Raw genomic sequence first — 21,632 nt, 5'->3', positions numbered from 1 at the left:
CATCTGGGTATGGAAATTGTATGGTGGGCCATGAATGCTCATGAAATTGGGGCTTGGGATGTGTGAGGGGGTGAAGGCTCTGGCTGGGGGTGTGGCCTCTGGGGCGGGGCAGGGGATGAGGGGTTGGGGGTGCAGGAGGGTGCTTCGGGCTGTGGCCGAGGGGTTTGGAGGGTGGGAAGGGGATCAGGGCTGGGGCAGGGGGTTGCGGAGGGGATCAGGGCTGCAGGCTCCAGATGGCGCTTACCTCAAGCAGCTCCCAGAAGCAGCAGCATGTCCCCTCTCTGGCTCCTACGCAGAGGCACGGCCAGGCAGCTCTGCGTGCTACCCTGTCTACAGGCGCTGCCCCTGCAGCTCCCATTGGCCACAGTTTCCGGCCAATGCGAGCTGTGGGGCCGGTGCTTGGGGTGGGGGGCAGAGTGTGGTGCCCCATGGCTGCCTCTACACTTAGGAGCTGGAGCAGGGACATGCTGCTGCTTCCAGGAGCCACACAGAGCAGGGCAAGCCCCGGACCCTGCTCCTCGGTTGGAGCACCTGAGCGGGGCAAGCCCTGGACCCTGCTCCCCTGCGGGAGCTCGAGGGCCAGATTAAAACATCTGGAGGGCCAGATGTGGCCCCCAGGCCGTAGTTTGCCCACCCCTGTGCTAACAGCTTGAAATGTGTGTGTGGTGGGTGTGAGATTCATCAGTACGTTCAAGTGCGCATGCACTTAGGAGCTTGTGTGCATGCCTGTTTGTTTATTGTGTGTATCTTCTAGACTAACACACAGCCTTACTTCAACAGGCGGCTTTGCATATACACACAGACTAATGTATTATAGTAATACATATATCTCATGCAAGGTATTGTATTTTCCTAATGAAACAAGTTTCAGAGTAACAGCCGTGTTAGTCTGTATTCGCAAAAAGAAAAGGAGTACTTGTGGCACCTTAGAGACTAACCAATTTATCTGAGCATAAGCTTTCATGAGCTACAGCTCACTTCATCGGAAGCATACTGTGGAAAGTGTAGAAGATCTTTTTATACACACAAAGCATGAAAAAAACAAGTTATTTTTATATATTAGAATGATACAAAAGTAGGGTGAAAATTGGGGGGAAAAATAATACTTTTTATAAAACCTGGGATATATATATGTGTGTGTAAAAAGAGGTTTAAACTGAAAACGAAGGGGCTTACTCATATGGGATGTGACTTTCATAGACACAAATGGGAGTTAGGTGCCCAGCTCTCATTGACTTTCAATGGGAGCTGTGGCGCTAACTGCTTTCTGTTCCTTTGAAAATCTCCCCCCTAAGTAATGAAAAGTAGCGACGGTTTATTAGATTCTGGAACTGGTGGTTGGCTGGGGACCCCATGTGCATGGTGTGAAATAAATTTCTAGTGGACAGGGGAATGCAGACTTGCAGGTGGCATACTGGTTGCTACTGTTCCCATTTACAGGTGCCTGCAACAAAAGACAGTCCTCAGTGCCTGCCCATTTCACAAAAGCATGCCCACCCTTGTCCCTCCCATCCCCATGTGGAGGTCACACCTTGCCACGTGGGTGGCTGTGGCCCCTGGGTGAGACCAGTGTTTTTGTGTGAAAGCTGCTACTGCTGCTGACAATGGATGGCTCCTGATGCGGTCTTCTGTCTTTATTGGAAATTGATCATTTGGGAGCAAAATATGCTGCCGTTGCCCCCATAATCAGTACATATGTTGCTTTTTCTGCAAAAAATTGTTCTTGAAGTTGTCCATAGCAAGCATAATGTGAGGGTTTCCTCCATCGATTTGAACAGTTTTGGCATTGCTGATGTTTTGTATGTTTCTGAGGTTTTGGTCAGCTCTTTCTGTGATCCAGAGGTCACCACCTGGACCTTGTTGTGCTTTGGGCTCAGAACAGTGGATGAACACATTAGCATTTAGCAACAAAGCCCAGTATAGCTGGTCAAAAAGAAGGGAAAGCATTTTATGAATATTAAAACAAATTCTCTTTGTTTTTCTCCCCACCCATAAATTTAGAATTTTGAAATTAGAAAAATGTTGAGCAGCTTCACAACCCAGCAGCTGGCCTGGGTAGTGACATGACAGGACAGTGGCCTTAGTGGCTTCTTAGCCTTCAGTTCTTAGCCCTCATTGCTGACGTAAGCACATTCCTGATAAATGTGTGTGAACAGAGATCTTTCAGTACATCAGGCTAAGCCATCCTTTCCCTGCCCCCCATGGAAGCTGGCGGTTTGCCTGAATTCTGCCATGATGTGTCCTGGTACCATTCCTTGGAACAAGCTGAGTGCAAAGTCGGCTGGTGACTCACTGCATGTGTTAAAGAGAAGATTTCTAGTGGCAGGAGAATCCTGAGTTGAATTCTTAGCCGTCGGCTTACATGGTTAATACTGTCCTCATCTCTCTGTTTCAGACATGGCAGAAGGTTATTTTTAGCACCTGCCCATTTTTCAAAGCTCATCCACTCCTCTCGCCATGACCTATGCACAAAACAAGGTTTACCATAACAATTCCTTTGATCACTTTAACGGTCACTAAGAGATGCTTCCATTTATTTTGCACCAACGGTTGTTAATTGTAGGGAGTTTGGGAGGGAAGGATTGGATGGTGATGGAACACAAGGGTCGGAGTAAAAGGTTTTCTGGACTTTACAGTTGTTTAGATTAATTCATATTACATTTTTTATTTTATTATTTTAAGCAACAGGTGAATAAGTGGGGCTGCAAGGCAAAGAATTCTCAAGCTAGATTGAGCCAATGTTTATAGAACTTGGGTGGGAACATTTTAGATGCAAATGAGATAGGCCTGGTGCAAAACAGTGAAAAAGATTCCTTGTATAGGACAACTAAGCTAACACATACATGTATTTGTATCCCTTCTCACCCATCTCCCCTGCCTTCTCCTTCTGTTTTGTTTTTCACATATCTTATGTCTCTACTTGAGGGTCTCGTCTTGCAAACACATATTGCTAAACTTAATCCCAACTCATATTGCCTTGCAATAGGACCGTTCATGATTGCAAGCATAGGCCTCTGGTTCAGGAAAGAACTTACACGCATGCTTAAAGACCTTTCCTAAAGAGGGAGTCTTTCTTCTGTTCAGTAGAGTTTGCAGGAACTGACCCTTCCATTGTAAGGTCTTGGAGGGGGGGGAGGCGGGAGGGGGGTTGTGTCCTTTTTATTTGTCTCTAAGGCACCTAACACACTTTGGGGTAGGGATCGGCAACCTTTGGCACACGGCCCATTAGGGAAATCCACTGGTGGGCCGGGACGGTTTGTTTACCTGCAGCGTCCGCAGATTTGGCCGATTGCAGCTCTCACTGGCTGTGGTTCGCTGTTCCAGGCCAATGGGGGCTGCGAGAAGTAGAGTGGGCTGAGGGATGTGCTGGCCACCGCCTCCCGCAGCCCCCATTGGCCTGGAACAGCGAACCGCGGCCAGGGGGAGCTGCAGTCGGCTGAACCTGCAGACGCTGCAGGTAAACAAACCGTCCCGGCCTGCCAGTGGATTTCCCTGATGGGCTGTGTGCCAAAGGTTGCCAATCCCTGCTTTAGGGTGTATGATGATTAAATTATAAAAATAATAATGCTGTAGTAAGAACAAACTGTAAGGAGTTCGCCTGAGTAAAGGTTGAAGAAATACTAAGGGTCTCAGAATTTGGTCGGTAATGAATAAATGACATTCCTATTGGTTAAACATTTTAATATTCAAAAGTAGGTAGATTGATAGCTTTAATGATAAATATAGAACTTCTGTATTTATAAAAGCCAGGCCCCTCATAAATATCACATTATGTGGTTACCTACATGTGACAATTTTTTCTATAAATGATGAAATTTGAAAATTATCATTATATGTAATAAAGAATGGAAATGTTGTTGTTCATTAAGATTTGAAAACCCAAAGTCTGCCTACCAGTAAACTGCTTAATGAATCCAACTCAGTGCACCACATTGTAAATACAATGTTGTATTGTATTTTGAGGGAAAGAGTTTATATGGAGCCAAATTAAAACACGCCCCAAAATCAGACTAACTAGAGTCTTATTTTAGCCATGCCCAAGTGGACAGGACAGATCAGGCTTGGTGTTATGTTTTCCATATACATGTAATCCTGAGGTGTTCAGTAGTGGGGATTAATTTTCTGGACCAAAAGGCATGAGCCATCATTACTTAAGATAAAAGACCCAGCGCTGTTAGCATAAAGCCAGTATCAGATTCATAACCCTCTATGTGGTCTTGCCACTAGAGGGGGACAGAGAGCCACACAGAGTCAAGCATGAGTTACCTACATGAGTTACCTACAAAGAGAAAATACTGTACTAAAATAACTTCAAAATCACTTTAATTTTAAGGAAAGAAAGATAAAGCCCAGTTTAGGAAAGCATCCCTACTTAGGAAAACAATTAAGCATGTGTTTAACTATTAGCACGCCCTTAAGTCCCAATGAAGCTTAAGTGCATGCTTAAATGTTTCCTGAATTGGGGACTCTATGTCCGCGTGATAGAGAACACTCTCTGTATATATGCACATGTGCATCTCTTCTCTAACAGTCTACAGAAGTGTGAGAACAAAACTCTTCATGTGATATCTGTGCTTAAAAGTTTAAAGGCACAGGACAGATTAAAGTTCCATGCACCATAATTGTGTGCTCTTGGTTTTGTACAATTCTGACATGCTAGTTTATGTAAACTAAGATGATGTATACATTCAAAGTTGATGATATAAAGAAGCAGCAGATGAATGTTACAAATATCTTGCCTTCACAATGCAAGTGTCATTTAATCCATCTGCGTATCCATTTTCCAACATTGTACTGGTTTTGAATAATTAGGAAGGGGTTGGGAATTGGCATAGAGTGTTTTATGGCAAGTTCTGTAATTTTTTTGTTGAATTCATTTTCAAGCACTTGGTTTTGTGTTTTGTGAGGATATGGGAAATATGCAGGTGACATTTGTTCCTTCTAAAGTTTCTTCATGAACAATGTATGGCCAGCAGATGCTATACAGCCAGGCAAGATGGGTGAGGTCACGCCATCTGTTAAACTTTGAAATTGAATGGTATGATGTTGGAGGGCTGGCTGCCTAACAGGCTGTCACATCTTATTAGTTACCCTGAAGAAAAGCATTATTCAGATATTAAAATTATGCAATGAGCTGGCTGCATAATGGAGAAAGAGCATGGTATATACAGCCCTTATTGTGAAATTTCAAAAGACTGAAAACGTGGGGCTTTTTTTATTTGGGTGAACAATGCAGACTGTCAGATCCAATATCTTGCACAAGTTTAACATCTAATCCATGGATTTGAGAGACCAATAAATTTACAGGGTCTTTTCAGGTCCTTCATAATCTACAGTTTAGTTCCAAATTCTTCCTCAACTATAATTTTAAGATCAGTTTCTCACCTCAACTCCCAACTTCTCACCAGCCTGTCATCTTTTGTTAACAAAACCACATATAGTGGTGAATGACTTCATGCCAAAGTCTCCGTCAATATTAAGTGCTAAGAATTTGTAACTAGCCTCCACTTTGCCTTGCAGCGTGTAGGGAATCCAGTGGAAAAAGTCAGGTTGTATTTTTGACACGAGCAGCTGGTGGCAGTGACACTATAGGCACCTAAACAAAGAGAGTTCAAAACGTGTTTTAGAGCACTGGTGTGAAACACCCAGCCTTGATCAAGATCTGCCCTCTTTAGTCCATTCAAACTCTGCAGGATGCAAGGGTTTATTAAACAAACAAGTATTTATGTTTGTGAAGAAAACCTACCAAGTTTGAACTGAGTACAACCAATACAATGATGTATTCTTGAGTCTGCTGACAGCCAGAAATAACAGCACTGGGAGGTGTCAGCTGCTCCCATTCATCTCAGTGGCATGTTAATTCTAAAGCCTAATTCTGACTGGAGCAGGGCAAATAATGGATTTTTCAGGTTGTTGGCAATTCCAAAAAAATTGAAAAAAGTTTTCTTTAGGGTTTAACTGAAAAAATATATATTTTTTGGCAAATTGAAAAGTCAGAAAACATTTTGTGTTGGGTGGCTCTCTCTACCTCAAAACAGCACTCTGGAACCTCCATATTCCCCAGTGTCCTATAATTATGATAGGTTCCATACAAAGCGTGCCATGTAAGGTGTCGTGAAAATTCGTGATCTACTGAAACTGTGTTTTACCCAATTATGAATATAGTCAATGTGTATGAAGTTATGGATTTTGCTGTATGGTTGTTACTGAAGTAAGTTGGAAGTTTTGAGAATCTCTACTGTTAGGTGGGTGTTAACTGACCAATAATCAACTCTATAGCTCAGTTGCAAAAGTCCACACAATGGGGATTTACTCAGTCACTGTGACTCAACAAAGCTCACCAGGACATGTCTGGGTAAGTGTCTTTGAGACACTTGGACTGAGAATATAAAATGAGGGACGGTGGCATCATGTTTTGGCTTTTCTCCTCCCCCGCCTACGCTGGAAGCAACAGGAATGCTGAGAAGACAACAACTGTATCTGAGGAGACTAGTCCAGGTTTAAGAGGGAAATCTGTGTATTATGAACTGTAACATCCAGTGGGATAAGAAAATTTTTTGACCTAAATACTGCCTAGTGTAATAAGGTTTAAGATTTAGATTATGCGTTTATCTTTTATTTTCTTTGGTTGCGATTTCTGACCTTTTCATTCCTACCACTTATAATCACTTAAAATCTATCTTTCTCTAGTTAATAAATTGGTTTTGTATTTTACTAAAACAGTGTGTTTTTGGTTGAAGTGCTTGGGAAACTTCAGCTCAGTTTACAAAAATGGTGCATGTCTTCTCCACATTAGGGGAGGGGCAAACTGGGATATAAACTTACACTGATCAGGCTTCTGACTAGAGCAAGATGATACAGCTCTGGGGTGTAAGGCTGGAGAGTTAAGGGAGCACAGCAGTACCCCATTTCCAAATTGCACCTCAGGGATCCCATCACAGTTGGGTCAAATGAAATGTTTCATTCCACCTGACTCCATTTTTTTTGTTTAATCATAAATGACTATGAATTGCCACTGTGAATAATAATGGACAGTCCTTGAGTCAGGGAAAGAGAGTGAGAATGATTCTGTAGCCTCTCAGCTAGGACTTTCACCTAGGCTGTGAAGTCCCTGCTCCAATGACTGTTTAATTAGTTATGCACAATAGAACTGCATCAACAGGAGAGATTGGGAGAGCCATACCTAGAATATTCCAAAGTCTAGTGGCTAGGTCCTTCCCCTGCAATATGGGGGACCCACGTTCAAATACCTTTTCCACATCAGGTGGAGGGGAGAATTGAACCTGGGTCTTCTGTATCTCAGGTTATAAAGGGACTACCGCCTCCTCTGGCCGTTTATGACTCCAGCCTAAAAAATTATATGTTTTGGTAATGTCAAAATCAAATGGTTCATTTTGAAATTACCAAAAAATTTCAATTTTTTGGCTTGGTCAAAACTATTCAGCAAACTCAACTTGAATTCGTGAATAGTTTCAGGTCAACCAAAACTGCATTTTTTAGCTAATAAATTATTAGCCACCAAAAAAAAAAAAAAAAGCCCAGCTCTCTTTATTTAACTGTTTTGAAAATCTGTCTTTTAAAATGATTTAGATTATACCCTCTTCTCCTGGGAAGCACCTAGTGGTAGAACCAACTTATATTTTTCTATCTAAATAACAAATAGTAATAATTTTGATGTCTGGTTGTGTGCTTAATTTGCACAATTACTGCATACTAATCGGCATATAGAAATCAGGTAATTACACATATAAATGGCCAAATAAACACAGGGCAGAAATAGTACTTGTCCTAAAGTGCCAGACATCATTTTTCTTCTTGAGTGAAGTTGAATGTAACAGTAGCTTGTGTACTTACTAGATAGGTGCCATATTCTCCCTTTGGAATTTGTATAATCCCTTTCATTGTTATTAGATGGTGGATCTACTGTGGATTAAGTGAAGTGTATAACCCTAAACCTGGCCATGGACTACAATTAGAAATGCAAATTAGCCTTCTACAAAAATTAGCTTGACTCACCTTTTTTTATTTCACCAACTATGAAAGAAGCAATTAGTTGGGTCAAGCTGAATGAAATAAAATCCCCAAAATGAGCAGTGAAGAGGACCTTGAAACGGTAGAGTTTGATCCGGCCCCTTCAGACACTTCTGCATTCAGTGTTTCTTCCTTCTCTGATGGTTTAGTCCAGGGCATGCTGCTTTACAGACACTTATATAATGAAGGGTGTTTCCTCTGAGGCATATAATACTGCATTACAATTGTAAATTCCATTAATTGTCATAAAACGGGTCACAGAGCTCAGACAATGGGAAAAATCCTGTAGTTCTGCACCCCTGAAAATGGATGAAATATAATCTTTGGGGGATCTTTGGATTCTAGCAGTAAAGTGCAAAATGGTTCATAAAGGTAAATGTAACATACCAATGACAGATGAAGCCACTGTGAGCAATGCCTGTGAATTTCCTGCTATGACTTGTTTGGTAGATAGTTACCTTAATGCATTTACTAGTCCCAAGGTGGAATTTTGTCCCCCTTTGTGTACATGCCAACTGTCTCTCTGTAATAAGGAAAGTTCCTATTGTTTTAGCAATATATTTCACTCTGTCTCTCCAGAATGCCCATTCTGTCCTTCACATTTCCTTGAAGTTAAAAGATGTCTTTTTTTTCTCCTCCCCAAATATCATTATTTAGAATTGACTTAAGTTGGCTTAAACCCAGTAGGGAGTTTGGAGATCATATATCCATCTTATCAATTTTTGTCAAGAGGTTTTGAAGTTTAAATTATTTTGAAGTAATGCCTATAAATAATATTTTTCATCAAGGATCTGAAAACCCTTCTTTGAAGATTAGTAAATCCTGATAGTAGCACTGAGAGGTAAGTACTTTCTGAATGAGGAAACTGCATCACAGAATGGTGGAACTGTTTGGAAATATTCTGAAAAAACACTTTTCCATTGGAAAATGCTGATTTGTCTAAAGAAAAACATTTAGTGGAAATATTCTGATTTCAACTAAATTTTTATTTTTAAATAATGGAAAGTTTTGATTTTCCATTTTGAAATGACTTTCCAATTTTTTATAATATAATATAAAATAGACAAAGTTAAAATAGGAAAAATGTTTTGATTTTATCAAAATAAAACAGATTGACCCAAAATGATTTGTTTTCTTGGACTATCATTTTGCAGGAAACTTCAGTTTTTTGTTTTCATTTCATTTTGGAGCGCAAAAGAAAAAAGAATCAAAATTGCAGTATTTCCTGCAAACAGAAAATCTGCACCCTACCCAGATCTACTTATTAGTTACATCTTGAGAATGGTATGCATTTGTGCGCACACAGTTGAACACCCATGATGTATGTGTGCAGCTTTCATGTTTACATATGCAAATTGGATATTTATGTGATTAGTGAGATTCCTGATTGGCCAAGTAAGTAGTCACAGACCTAATTTATATGCACAGTTATGGTATTTGTATGCAAAAACTGGAGACACACACTCGTCTTTGAAAATCTGTTCATAAGTGAGTTGTCCCCAAGGCCGCACAGTTAGCCAATGGCAAAGCTATAACAGAACTCGGAAGTCTGGATTCCCAGACCCCTACTCAGACCATAAACCCACATTTCTTCATGGGACTGGGGAGGACCTACACTCACCTAATTTTGAGAATGCCACATTTCTCAGGCTTTCTTTGGGTTATAGAGCTAAAGAGTAAAAACTAAAGGTCTTGATTGTGTACAGAAATCATTTGGTTTGCTGGAGCCTCGTAAACATGAACAAAACATAGGAATGAATATATATAGAACCATGAAGGTGTTGCTATGATAGACATGTTCTTTATCTGTTCAGGACACCAAATAGATTAATGAACTTGTTCATGGTAACCAGTGGTGCAAGTAGAAATCATTCCTTGCCGGTACTGCACTCATGGGAGGGACACAACGGGGGGCAGGTGACCTCCCCATGTGACCCTCCATGTAATTCCTCCCCAGCCTGGGGCCCCCACTCTCTCCCCATCCCCTCCGACACCCCCCTTACCTGTCTAAAATTATACAACTGAATCTGTTAAACAGATGCAGTTGTAAAATGATGCTTTGGGCCCCTGGTGCCACCTGTACTTCCAGGTGTCATTGAGGATCCAGCAGCACCCCAAATTGAAAACTCCTTAAATAAAAGGATAGGAAGGACAATCACCCCACTTTCCCTTAACACACTAACAGTGCCTCCCTTACGTCCAAACTAAGCTTCTGCCAGCTTACCTTTAACTAAGGGTAGGTCTTCACTACCAATGTTAAACTGCTGCCGTGGCAGCGCTTTAACATGGCTGTGTGGTCGCGGCACCCGTGCTGGGAGAGAGCTCTCCCAGCGCTGTAAAAAACTTACCCCCCACGAGGGGAGTAGCTACCAGCGCTGGGAGTGCAGCTCCTAGCACTGGTGAACTGTCTACGCTGCCGCTTTACAGCGCTGAAACTTGCATCGCTCAGGGGGGTGTGTTTTACTCCCCGAGCGACAAAGTTTCAGTGCTGGAAAGTGGCAGTGTAGACAAGGCCTATGTATTGCTCTCTGCTAGGCGCTAGGAAAGCAAAGATGCTGCGCCATCTGGGTTTGATGGAAAAGAGGCATAGAATTGTGTGTGCCATTTGCATCTTAATAGAACTACAGCCCAAATTGTGTTGTTATTTTCCTCCGCATGACATACAGGAGGGGCAATAAAAATCAGCCTGGCAGAACGTGCATCAGAACTGTCTCTGGACAGATAAGAAATTGATCAAAATCACATTCTCTGATCTCTTGGGGCCAAATCCTGTTCCCATTGAAATCAAAAGAAGTTTTGCTATTGAGTTCAATGGGAACAGGATTTGACATTTGGGGAGGAAAGAACAAAACCACTCAAGCAAGGGCTATATTGCTTATACCACAGGTATCAAAGGCTGCTGAGTCATGTGAGAAAGTCAGCAGACATCTATCTTTGTCCATTGAAAGGGAGAAATCGGCAATCAATGAGGCTAGAACAGTCTTTGTACCATATCCAACTCATAAATCCATCTGCAAAGGATCAAGGAAATATGAAGGCTCCAGATTACCTTAAAGTCCTCAGTCCCTTGGTTAGAATGTGCCCATCAGTATATGTTCATAGTCCAGAGGTTGGAGCAGGAATCAAAACCACTGCTTAAACACCTTCCGTCCCACCACGCCTCCCCTCTTGAGGGCTCCTGACCAACTTAACAGCACAATACATATGCTAACAAACTTAAATAAAGCCTGTTAAACCCATATAAAGAATGAGCAGAGTGCAGCTTCACCCCCACTCCGGGCCAGGGGCTAGCCTCCCCAAGTCTTTCCGGTACCCCATACCCGTTTAAAAATCTCTTTCTGGTACTGCGTACTGGAGCATACCACTCTACTTGCACTGCTGATGGTAACTTTGCACTCATTTGCTACTTAGAATGTTGGCTGTGAGATTTGATCAGTTTGAATGGGCTGGAACTTCCTTGTGTTGCTTGTGGAATTACTTGTGTTGCTTGTTCTTGAGCTGATACAGTCAGCTGTGTGAAGTAAAGGGAAAGAAAAGTTGTACACAGTTGGAACTCCACTCTGGGATGATCTTCTCTGAGAACTCCAGCAGTCTTCCTGCTCTCACTCCCTGCTTGCTTCTCTAGCATCTTCAGCAACCAAAACTTGTTAGACCTATTGTGGCTGTACTTAGTAAGGTGCTCTTGATGGCCATGGTCTCTTTCACAAGCACAGCTGTTTCCTTAGGGTAATGGCCTGTTTTCAGCAGAGGCCAAGGATTGAGCTGATACGAATATTGGATTGCAATTTACACAAGCCTAAAGGTAGGTGAGGTGTGAGGAACATTGGTGGAACGCTGTGTGGGACATAAAGAAAAGGAGTACTTGTGGCACCTTAGAGACTAACCAATTTATTTGAGCATAAGCTTTCGTGAGCTACAGCTCACTTCATTGGATGCGGTAGCTCACGAAAGCTTATGCTCAAATAAATTGGTTAGTCTCTAAGGTGCCACAAGTACTCCTTTTCTTTTTGCGAATACAGACTAACACGGCTGTTACTCTGAAACCTGTGTGGGACATAGTCTATGATCAGCTTGTTCTGTGGATAAACAGAGAACTTCAGTGCCCTATCTGTATCACTGACACCACACAAACACTATATTGAAATAAGTAGGGTAAACAAATTGTGCATGTGGTACATGGAAAGACAACACAGCCTAAAAAAAAATCAAACCCCAAATAGGACAAATATCTGTATTTTAGAATGAGACAAATGCTTGTTACATTTTTTCAGTGACTTTCCTTAGCTGTTGTATTTTTCGTGTGGCAATGGTAAAAAGCTGCTTGCTTCTAACAGTGAAACAAAGAGTAACATTAAGATAAAGAAAACAAAAACCCAAGACCTTGCTTTCCCTAAGAAAGGTGTGCCAGTATAGTGGCATAGCTGCCCTGCCAAACTCTCCCAGGGGAGATGCAGTTTGTAGATTATACCAGCTCCCCGAAGGAAACAAATGATACTAGCAAAAACTTTTTTTTCAAGCATGAATATGTCATAAGGAATCCCACCCCTAACCACATCATACCAGCAAAAATTTCCTGTGTAGACCTGGCCTAAAGCTAGTGTATATGTGCTGCTCTGCTTCACTGCGGAGTTTCTGCCAGCCTTCCCCAGCCCTGTCCTGCCAGGCTTTCTGCAACATATTTAAAGGGACTGTGTACACATCCTCACAGTATCCTCAGATGAAGCTTTCCTCTGCAGGGTGGACTTTTACAACTTGTTTTTCTCTTGAATAATTCAACCAACTGGTCCCTTAATAGGAAACGTAAAAGTGTTAGTCCATGCTTGCCTTGTTCTGTAGTAAGTTCTGTAAGTAAGAGGTCTTTAGCTATTAATTTATGGGCATAATGGACCTCAGTGAGATAGCAGACTCATGAATTTACTAGGAGCCTTTTTGTATGGTAGGAAGATTCCCTACTTCTGCCCCCAAGTTAAAAAGAAAAGAATACAGGGCCCGATTCTGATCTCATTTACATTGTTTTTTTTATACTGGGGAACTCTATTGACTTTGACTTACACTGGTGTCAGAAAGATCAGAAATGGGCCCAGGGATTTTAGAGCAAGAAAACACCATTTTGTTTTCCTAATGGAATAGCACTAGTGAATCTAATCAAGAAAGTTCCTAGGTTTCTCTTTACAATTCACCAAGGCAATTGAATTATGATAAAATAAATTAACAGATGTAACTACAGTATTTTAAAAAGCATGTTTCTTGTGAAAATATTAATGTCACATAGGTTATTGATTTTCTTAAATACCAGGATGGTTTGTTGAATTTACAGCTGGGTGATTTTGAAGAGCAATAAATTACATCCCTGCTGAAAAATGAAAAATAACCTTTGCAAATAAATTTTGTCCAATAGTTAATGGTGCCCAGCACAATTGAAGCACAGGTTGCTTTACAAAATCTTCAGGCTTTTAAAAATCACAGCTGGCTGCAGGCAGAAATATGGAAGGTGACGCTGATAACAATGCCTATAGTTAAGGTTTCCTAGCACTTTCTGTTATAAACCCTTGTTTTCAGTTGCTTATTCATTTGCCAGACTTCAACAATTTAGGCTGAAATTTCTCATGAATAAGAGAAAAATAGGTAGTTTTGCCAATGTTCATTTTTCCAAATATTTATTTGAAGAGCTCTAGCTCCTCTATGCTTTGGAGCAGGAACTTGAAATTTGGTGGGGTCAAAGAGATGTCTTTTGTGTGTGTGTGAGAGAGAAAGAGAGAATATCCACCCAGATTTGACTCCGTTATAATCATCTGGAAATTGCCACTTGCACATATTCATTAGATTTGTCAGAGGTTTGCTGATATAATTTGTGGATGTGCTAATTGCACTGAGCATGGGAAGCCTTAATTCTGACATTGCCTAATTTTGGAGTCCTTGACTTTACAATCTTAACATTTTAACATAGTTTTTTATATGTAGCTTAATAAAAGGATGAGAGAGGTTGTATATTTATATAAATAAAAACAGTTAAGAACATAAGAACGGCCAAACTGGGTCAGACCAAAGGTCTCTATAGCCCAGTATCCTGTCTTCCAGCAGTTGCTTATAGAAGCTGACTGTGCCAATTGTCTACATTTATAACATCCTCAAGGTCAGATGGTAGCAGTTCTAGTCATCATATGCAATGAAAATCCACAGAGAAGCAAAAAGGTGTCAATGGCATGTGTACAGTAGAGGTATAAACAGCATCAGCAGCTATTCAGAACCTTCAAAAGGATTGGTGATGCAATGGAAACAGCTTAGATTCATTTTCAAGGCCCAGTCCTGCTGCCATTTAAGACAGTGTGAAACTTCCATAGATTTAAATGGGAGCGCAGCCAGGCTCCACATGTCTATTAATGAATGCAGAATTATGCTAGAACTCATGAAAATTTTAGAAAGTCTGTGTGACATCTCTCTGAATACCAAATGAATGCATTACATCAATGAAATGCAAATGAATCTGTCACCTTAAAGATGTTGTTTACTTCAATAAATCCATTGGAGAAGCAGTAGTTCTAATAATGATTTTGACCCCAGATCGACAGCCTACTTCATAAGCATGTGTGTAATTTTAAGCATGAGTAGTCCCGTTCACTTTAAAGTTAAGCATGTGCTGCCTTGGGACCATTCTAATTTTGGAAAAAATGAAAAATCTCATTTTCCCCAGAAACCCTCGTATTCCTCACCAGAGAAAGCAGATGTAATCTCCTGCAGGCTTCTTCACTGTTGAGTCTTGCAACAAAGCCTTTGACTCCAGCAAAGAGAGAATTCTTCTCTATTAGACCCCTCTTATCTTCTTTATTATGTAAGGAAATCTCCCTAATTCAGTTGATGAAAGTTAATTGTTTATACATGAAATACAAGGTTGCTTAGTACTTGACCTAGGATCAGAGGGCTAGAGAAATCTACTTGCTTATTGCACCCTGCTGCTGGGCAATCTTGTATTCCTAACTGTGGACCTATTCTGTGCCTCCATCCTCTTTGACTGGCCTCTGCATGGGACAGGGGGACGCTCGCAGCTCCCCAGCCACCATGGCAGGGCAGGGGGACCCCTGCAGCTCCCTGGACCCCGGCCACTACGGGGGGACAGGCTGACCCCCAGAGCCCCCGGCCACTACGGGGGGACAGGCTGACCCCCTGAGTCCCTGGCCACCACGGGGGAGGGGTCAGGGAGACCCTGCAGCTCCCCTCCGCCACCGGGGAAGGGGGTAGGGAGATCCTGGAGCTCTGAGCCCGCATGGGTGGTCAGGGTTCCAGAGCTACCAGCCACCCAGCAGCTGCCCAGTCCCTTCCCATTTTATCATGGTTATTTTTATTAAGATCAGAGACTGGTCACAGGCTTCCATGAATTTTTCTTTATTGCCCGTGATCTGTCCATGACTTTTTCTAAAAATATCCATGACAAAATCTGAGCCTTAATTATTGGTATTGGAGTTGATAGTCTAAATGACATTTGGAAGTTAGTTACTGATATTCTGACAGGCAATTGGTATTCTAACTGGTCATTGGTAATAACTATTGAAATTGGTAATTGATATTCTAATTGGTTTGGTAATCTGTAATCTATTTAGTAACTGATATAATATACAAATAAAAGTATTTTAAGGTAATATACAAAAAAGTCATTTTGAAACAACCTTATTGAAACACACTTTGATGTTGATGAGTCCGCATTTTCTGATTGAAGAATGTTCGATAGGAAATTGACTAGTTCAACTGTTGACAATAGTATGAACTGATTAGCCAGCTTAAGATACCCTTTTTTTTTTTTTTTTTGCAAGTTGTATTTCAGATAGATTCCAAATACAAGCCTGATTCTTTAAAGCACACAGAGCCTCCAGGGAAACGTCAGAGGAGTTCAGCGCCTTTAAGAATTCGGGCCATTTTTCTGTTAAGAAAAATAAAATAATTTTAGTGAAAGTATTTTACAGTCTAGGGCTAAATTCAACCTTGGTCTAACTCTACTGAATTCAGCAGAGATTTAGCTACTTAGATCAGGATTGACCATAGTCCTTAACACACACTGGGCAAATCTAAGAGTGGATTATGCCTCTCTGAGGTACAATCCCTCCCTGAACTTTCTCTAAAGCAGTGCAACTCCTTGCTCCCCCAACATGAATCAGTGCGTAAATGGAACAATTTGGCCAAAGTGAATTGGGAAATAAGGGAAACTTTGCTATACATGGTAGATATATCACTGGAAAGCAGTCCCTGTATTTGAGAAATGCAAATGTTTCCAAACACATAATCCATTCCTCATGAAAAACATGTGACTCCAGTATAGAATTTGTAGGTCAACTGATTCTGTGGAAGATTAGCCTCAATATTCTGTAACAGAAGTCTCTAGTTACTTATGGCTCAGAACGTTTTTAATTCCTGATAAGGGATTATGCAGGGCACAATACTACCACTACATAATAAAACCTCCTCTCTTTGATTTGGCAGAATTAACCTTTGTAAGTAGAAAGACCTCTCACCCACTCCTGCTGAGAATAAGGGATGGTGTTGTATAAGTTGGGACTTAATGGTGCCAATTAATGACAATGTTAATTAATGACATCCTGATCTAAAATTCATTGAGTTTCTTTTTCTTTGTTCTTTTAAAATCATTCTCGTACTGTGTGTCATGAAGATGATTTTGGCAAGTTTAGTTCACTCTAGTCAAAATACAATATGTAAGATGCTTAAAATGTATCCTGCCAAAGACAGTAGTGCTGGATCCAAATTTTTAAATCTGTCTAATTAAAGATAGGGATATTCCTTATTTTTCTGCAGTTTTAGCTATTTTCTTCAATTTAATGGACGGGCTCTGAGCAACCGACTTGTTGCACGTTACATCTCCTTTTGGCAGGAGATCTCTCATTTCCGTTTAGAAGAGTTTTTACAGTGAAAAAACTCAAGTTACAAAATACACTGAAACTTGACTTACAGGTTTACAGATAAATTTTTAAAAGGAAAATGCAATTAAAACAAGCCTAGTTTATTTTTGAGTCATTAGGTGGACCAGTAGTGGAAATATATTTAACCTGTTTTAGTTAAACTAGTGTAACTACTAGTAAAGAGAGGCTTAATTTTTAGTCAGTAAATGTATATTTTGGATGAATATTTTGAGGCTATGCAAGTTTTTTGGGCTATGAAAGTATTTTTTGGATTATTTCTCATTAAGTATTTATAACTGGCCCAATTCTTTATGCTATAGTATAAAATAGTTATGAAGCACATGCAGTACTTCCTGCACTATTCTTGGTGCTTATGATGTCTTGCATATTATGAAATCCTTATAGTGAGAATAAATTGTTCTGATATAGATTTTTACTGGTATAGGATAATCTCAAACAGTAGAAATTGGTGTACCAGAAAGTTGCAATGGTATTTTCTGTGTTATCACATGAGCCTCATTATTGGCCTTTCTTACAGTCAATAGTATTCTAAACTAAGCTAGTACTTGGGCTAGTTGTGGGAGTAAAGTACTACATAAAGAGTGAAATCCTGGATTCATTGAAGTTAATGATAAAATTCTCTTCATTGACTTCAGTGGGGCCAGGTTTTCACCCAGTGTAAGGGTATCACATTTGCATGTAATATGTAGTAATTTTAATTGAGTGATAAGGCCTGACATTCTGGTCCTTCATCAGTCTACTAAAGACCTGAGGTAAAGCCAAGAATACTTCAATAAGGACCAGTTTTGACATAAAGGACCAGTGTGAAGGGCCATATCCCTATTACAATTATTAAATAAATAAATCTTAACATATTTTAAAAACATACCCCCCTAAAAGGTGTGATTTTTCTTTCCCTTGAATTCTGGGATCCAATCTGTGGTGATATTGACATCAAGGGCAAGACAGGCAGCCACTGGTGTCTCATCCTTGCCTTTCTGGATTCCCCTGTCCTAACCCTCATACGGCAGACTCTTTAAACTGTTATTACTGTTCTTGAGGTTTGCTCCATATGGAGGTTGTAATATTGCACCATTAGGGTCATGCTTAAGCACATAGCATCTTGCCAGCTCCCAGATGGCTTGCATTAGTCAGATTAGGCCAGCATTTCAAAACAAATATCCTCTGGCTTGTGAAAAAAAATGGAAGGATGGTTTCAGAGCCAGTATATGGGAGTATTTCGTTAGTTTATTTTTTTTTTTTTAGAGACAACTGTCTGTGGTATTGGGAGCAGGCATGTTGCTCCCTCTAGAAGTATTTGAGCTGCTTCTGGCCATGGATGTGCTCCTTGCCTGTGGAACATTCAGAGCAGAGACTAGAGCAAAGGAACGGCAACCTTTGGCATGCGGCCCGCCAGGGTAAGCCAATGGGGGCTGCGGGAAGCGGCGGCCAGCACATCCCTCAGCTTGCGCCGCTTCCCACAGCCCTCATTGGCTTGGAGCTGTGAATCGCAGCCAGTGAGAGCTGCGATCAGCCGAACCTGTGGACACGGCAGGTGAACAAACCAGCCCGGCCCGCCAGGGGGCTTACCCTGGCGGGCAGCATGCCAAAGGTTCCCAATCCCTGGACTAGAGTGTGGATCAGAAAGATCCCTCAGTCGCATGCCCTGAGTGCACAAGGGTGCCCTCTGTTGCTGGAGCAGCATGGACAGAGAACACAGAGGAGGAGGAGAAGAAGGTATAAAGGAGAAGGGGAGACCGAGAAAGGGAAGAGGGAATCTGGAGATGAAAGGAAAACAAGATAAGGCAGGATGGGCCATGAAGTGGTAACGAGGAGACAGAAATTATGTGAAGAGAATCTACCACCTTTTTTCTTGATGCTTGTGATCAAGTTCATTTTCTGGCATTTCAGTGTCCCAGTTGGAATCTATGCTAATAATTCCAACAGTGGGAATATGTAACACATTGCGTGTAAATGCTTCCTGCATATTAATTAACCTAGGTTCAGTGAATTGCCAAATCCCAACATGTCATATGCTTGGTTCTTTTCTTTCCCCCTCCATTTTTGTTTTTATTTCATTATAGAAACATTCAACACAAAGCATTGCTGTTTCCTGCCACCTGACCAATATTTTCAGGTTACAAAGTTTTTAACCCAAGCAAAGGGTCGTTTTTTAACTCTTTAGAAACAAAAGGAGAGGCAATCCTGAGAAGTACAAATGCACGTCACACACTCGAGTGTATCTCCCAGGTGCAGTTGATGGAAAAAGACCTCTAAATCCAAATAATCAAAGAAGGTACATTAGTGGATCACAGATACAGATTAAAATGAAAATCCAGTTAGATAGTGATGTTCTGCAGTCAACAATCTCTGTGTTAATGTGGCTTCAGCTTTATAAATGATAGTAAACTAGATGTCATCCGTTTGAGTGCTAATCTAGACAGTTTTATGCATACAGAACACTGAATCCACGTGTGAGCAAGTAAAATGTCTTTCTCTTCATCAGCATCATTAATGAGTCAAATACTAAAGGTCCTGAATTTCAGTGCACAACAGACATATTGTTAGATTGGGTATACTTTCAAAGGTTGTCATTAAGCAGCTCGAGATGAACCCAGATCATAACATTTGGATCAAAGGTCTTCATTCAACCGGTCAAATATAGGTGCGGCTATGAATTTAATCTGCATATCCAAAGTTTGGGGGTGTTCCAATTTAGGGCATGTTTACATGAGGAAGTTATGCTGGATAGGTAGAATGTGAATTTAACGTGCTATAGCTATTTCAGAATAGATCCCCATGTGGGCACATTCTGCAATAGCTATTCTAGTCAATTTCCCTGTACAGACAAGCCCTTCGAGTTTTGGCTCAGGTCTATCTTTAGGAGAAAAGGATCAAGTAGGATCTTTTGCACAGTATGTCTCCTTTTGCCGTGTTACTTTTGTTGTCGTCTTTGAGGGGGAAAGACAAATATTTATATATTTTGCTTTTAAGATTTCCAAATATGATGACGATTACTCTTTATTTTTTTGTTGGGCAGAGACTTGGCATAAAATTTGAAGCAACTGCCTGGATTTTTGCTTCAAAGCTGAGGTATTAACTCCTGGGTAGCAGGGATCACAATGGAGAGGCTAACACCTGGCTAATATACAGGAACAAAGCCTTTGGAAAATGGCAGTTGGACTCCCAAGTCACTTTAGAAAAATTTGTGGACAAGGGGGATCCAGTGAATATAGAGTACTTAGATTTTCAGAAAGTCTTTGATAAGGTCCCTTACGAAAGGCTCCTAAGCAAAGTAAGCTGTCATGGGATAAGAGGGAAGGTCCTCTCATGGATCGGTAACTGGTTAAAACAGTGGTCTCCAAACTATTTGGCTCGCGCACCCCCAGGGTGAAGACTGGAAGACCTGCCGCAGGCGCGCCGCCGGAGGGGAACACCAGCCGTGGACGTGCAGAGCTGCCGCCGAAGAAAAAAAACTGCGGAGTGCCGTCCGGCGGCTCTCCTGCTGCTGCGCACCCCCTGGGATCATCTCACGCACCCCAGTTTGGAGACCACTGGGTTAAAAGATAGGAAACACAGGGTAGGAATAAATGGTCAGTTTTCAGAATGGAGAGGTAAATAGGTGTCCCCCAGGGGTCTGTACTGGGCCCAGTCCTATTCAGCATATTTATAAATGATCTGGAAAAAGGGGTAAACAGTGAGGTGGCAAAATTTGCAGATGATACAAAACTACTCAAGATAAGTCCCAGACAACTGCCATCCCTCAAAACTGGGTGACTGGGCAACAAAATGGCAGATGAAATTCAGTGTTGATAAATGCAAAGTAATGCACATTGGAACACATAATCCCAACTATACATATAAAATGATGGGGTCTAAATTAACTGTTACCACTCAAGAAAGAGATCTTGGAGTCATTTTGGATAGTTCTCTGAAAACATCCACTCACGGTGCAGCTGCAGTCAAAAAAGCAAACCGAATGTTGGGAATCATTAAGAAAGGGATAGATAATAGGACAGAAAATATCATATTGCCTCTATATAAATCCATGGTATGCCCACATCTTGAATACTGCATACAGATGTGGTCGCCCCATCTCAAAATAGTTATAATGGAATTGGAAAAGGTTCAGAGAAGGGCAACAAAAATGATTAGGGGTATGGAACAGCTGCCATATGAGGCGAGATTAATAAGACTGGGACTTTTCAGCTTGGAAAAGAGACAACAAAGGGGGGATATGATTGAGGTCTATAAAATCATTACTGGTGTGGAAAAAGTAAATAAGGAAGTGTTATTTACTCCTTCTTATAATATAAGAACTAGGGGTCACCAAATGAAATTAATAGGCAGCAGATTTAAAACAAACAAAGGAAGTATTTTTTCACACAACGCACAGTCAGTCTGTGGAACTCTTTGCCAGAGGATGTTGTGAAGTCCAAGACAATAACAGGATTCAAAAAAGAACTAGATAAGTTCGTGGAGGATAGGTCCATCAATGGCTATTAGCCAGGATGAGCAGGGATGGTGTCTCCCAGCTTCTGCCGAACAGAGGCTAGGATGGGTGACGGGATGGATCACTGGATGATTACCTGTTCTGTTCATTCCCTCTGGGGCACCTGGCATTGGCTGCTGTCAGAACAGGATACTGGGCTAGATGGACCTTTGGTCTGACCCAGTATGGCCATTCTTATGTTCTTG

At 41.2% G+C, this 21,632-nt stretch overlaps 1 protein-coding gene across 3 annotated transcripts in view; it reads left to right on the top strand.

Annotated features, from left to right (window-relative positions):
* Nucleotides 1-21,632, top strand: part of ABCG1 (ATP binding cassette subfamily G member 1) — a 78,050-nt gene that overhangs the window by 31,183 nt on the left and 25,235 nt on the right. The window lies entirely within an intron of this gene.

The sequence above is a fragment of the Chelonia mydas genome, chromosome 1, assembly GCF_015237465.2.
Source record: "Chelonia mydas isolate rCheMyd1 chromosome 1, rCheMyd1.pri.v2, whole genome shotgun sequence".
In the NCBI taxonomy this organism is placed as follows: domain Eukaryota; kingdom Metazoa; phylum Chordata; order Testudines; family Cheloniidae; genus Chelonia; species Chelonia mydas.
Note: the sequence above shows the minus strand (reverse complement) of the source record. Positions and strands in the feature narration are given on the sequence as shown.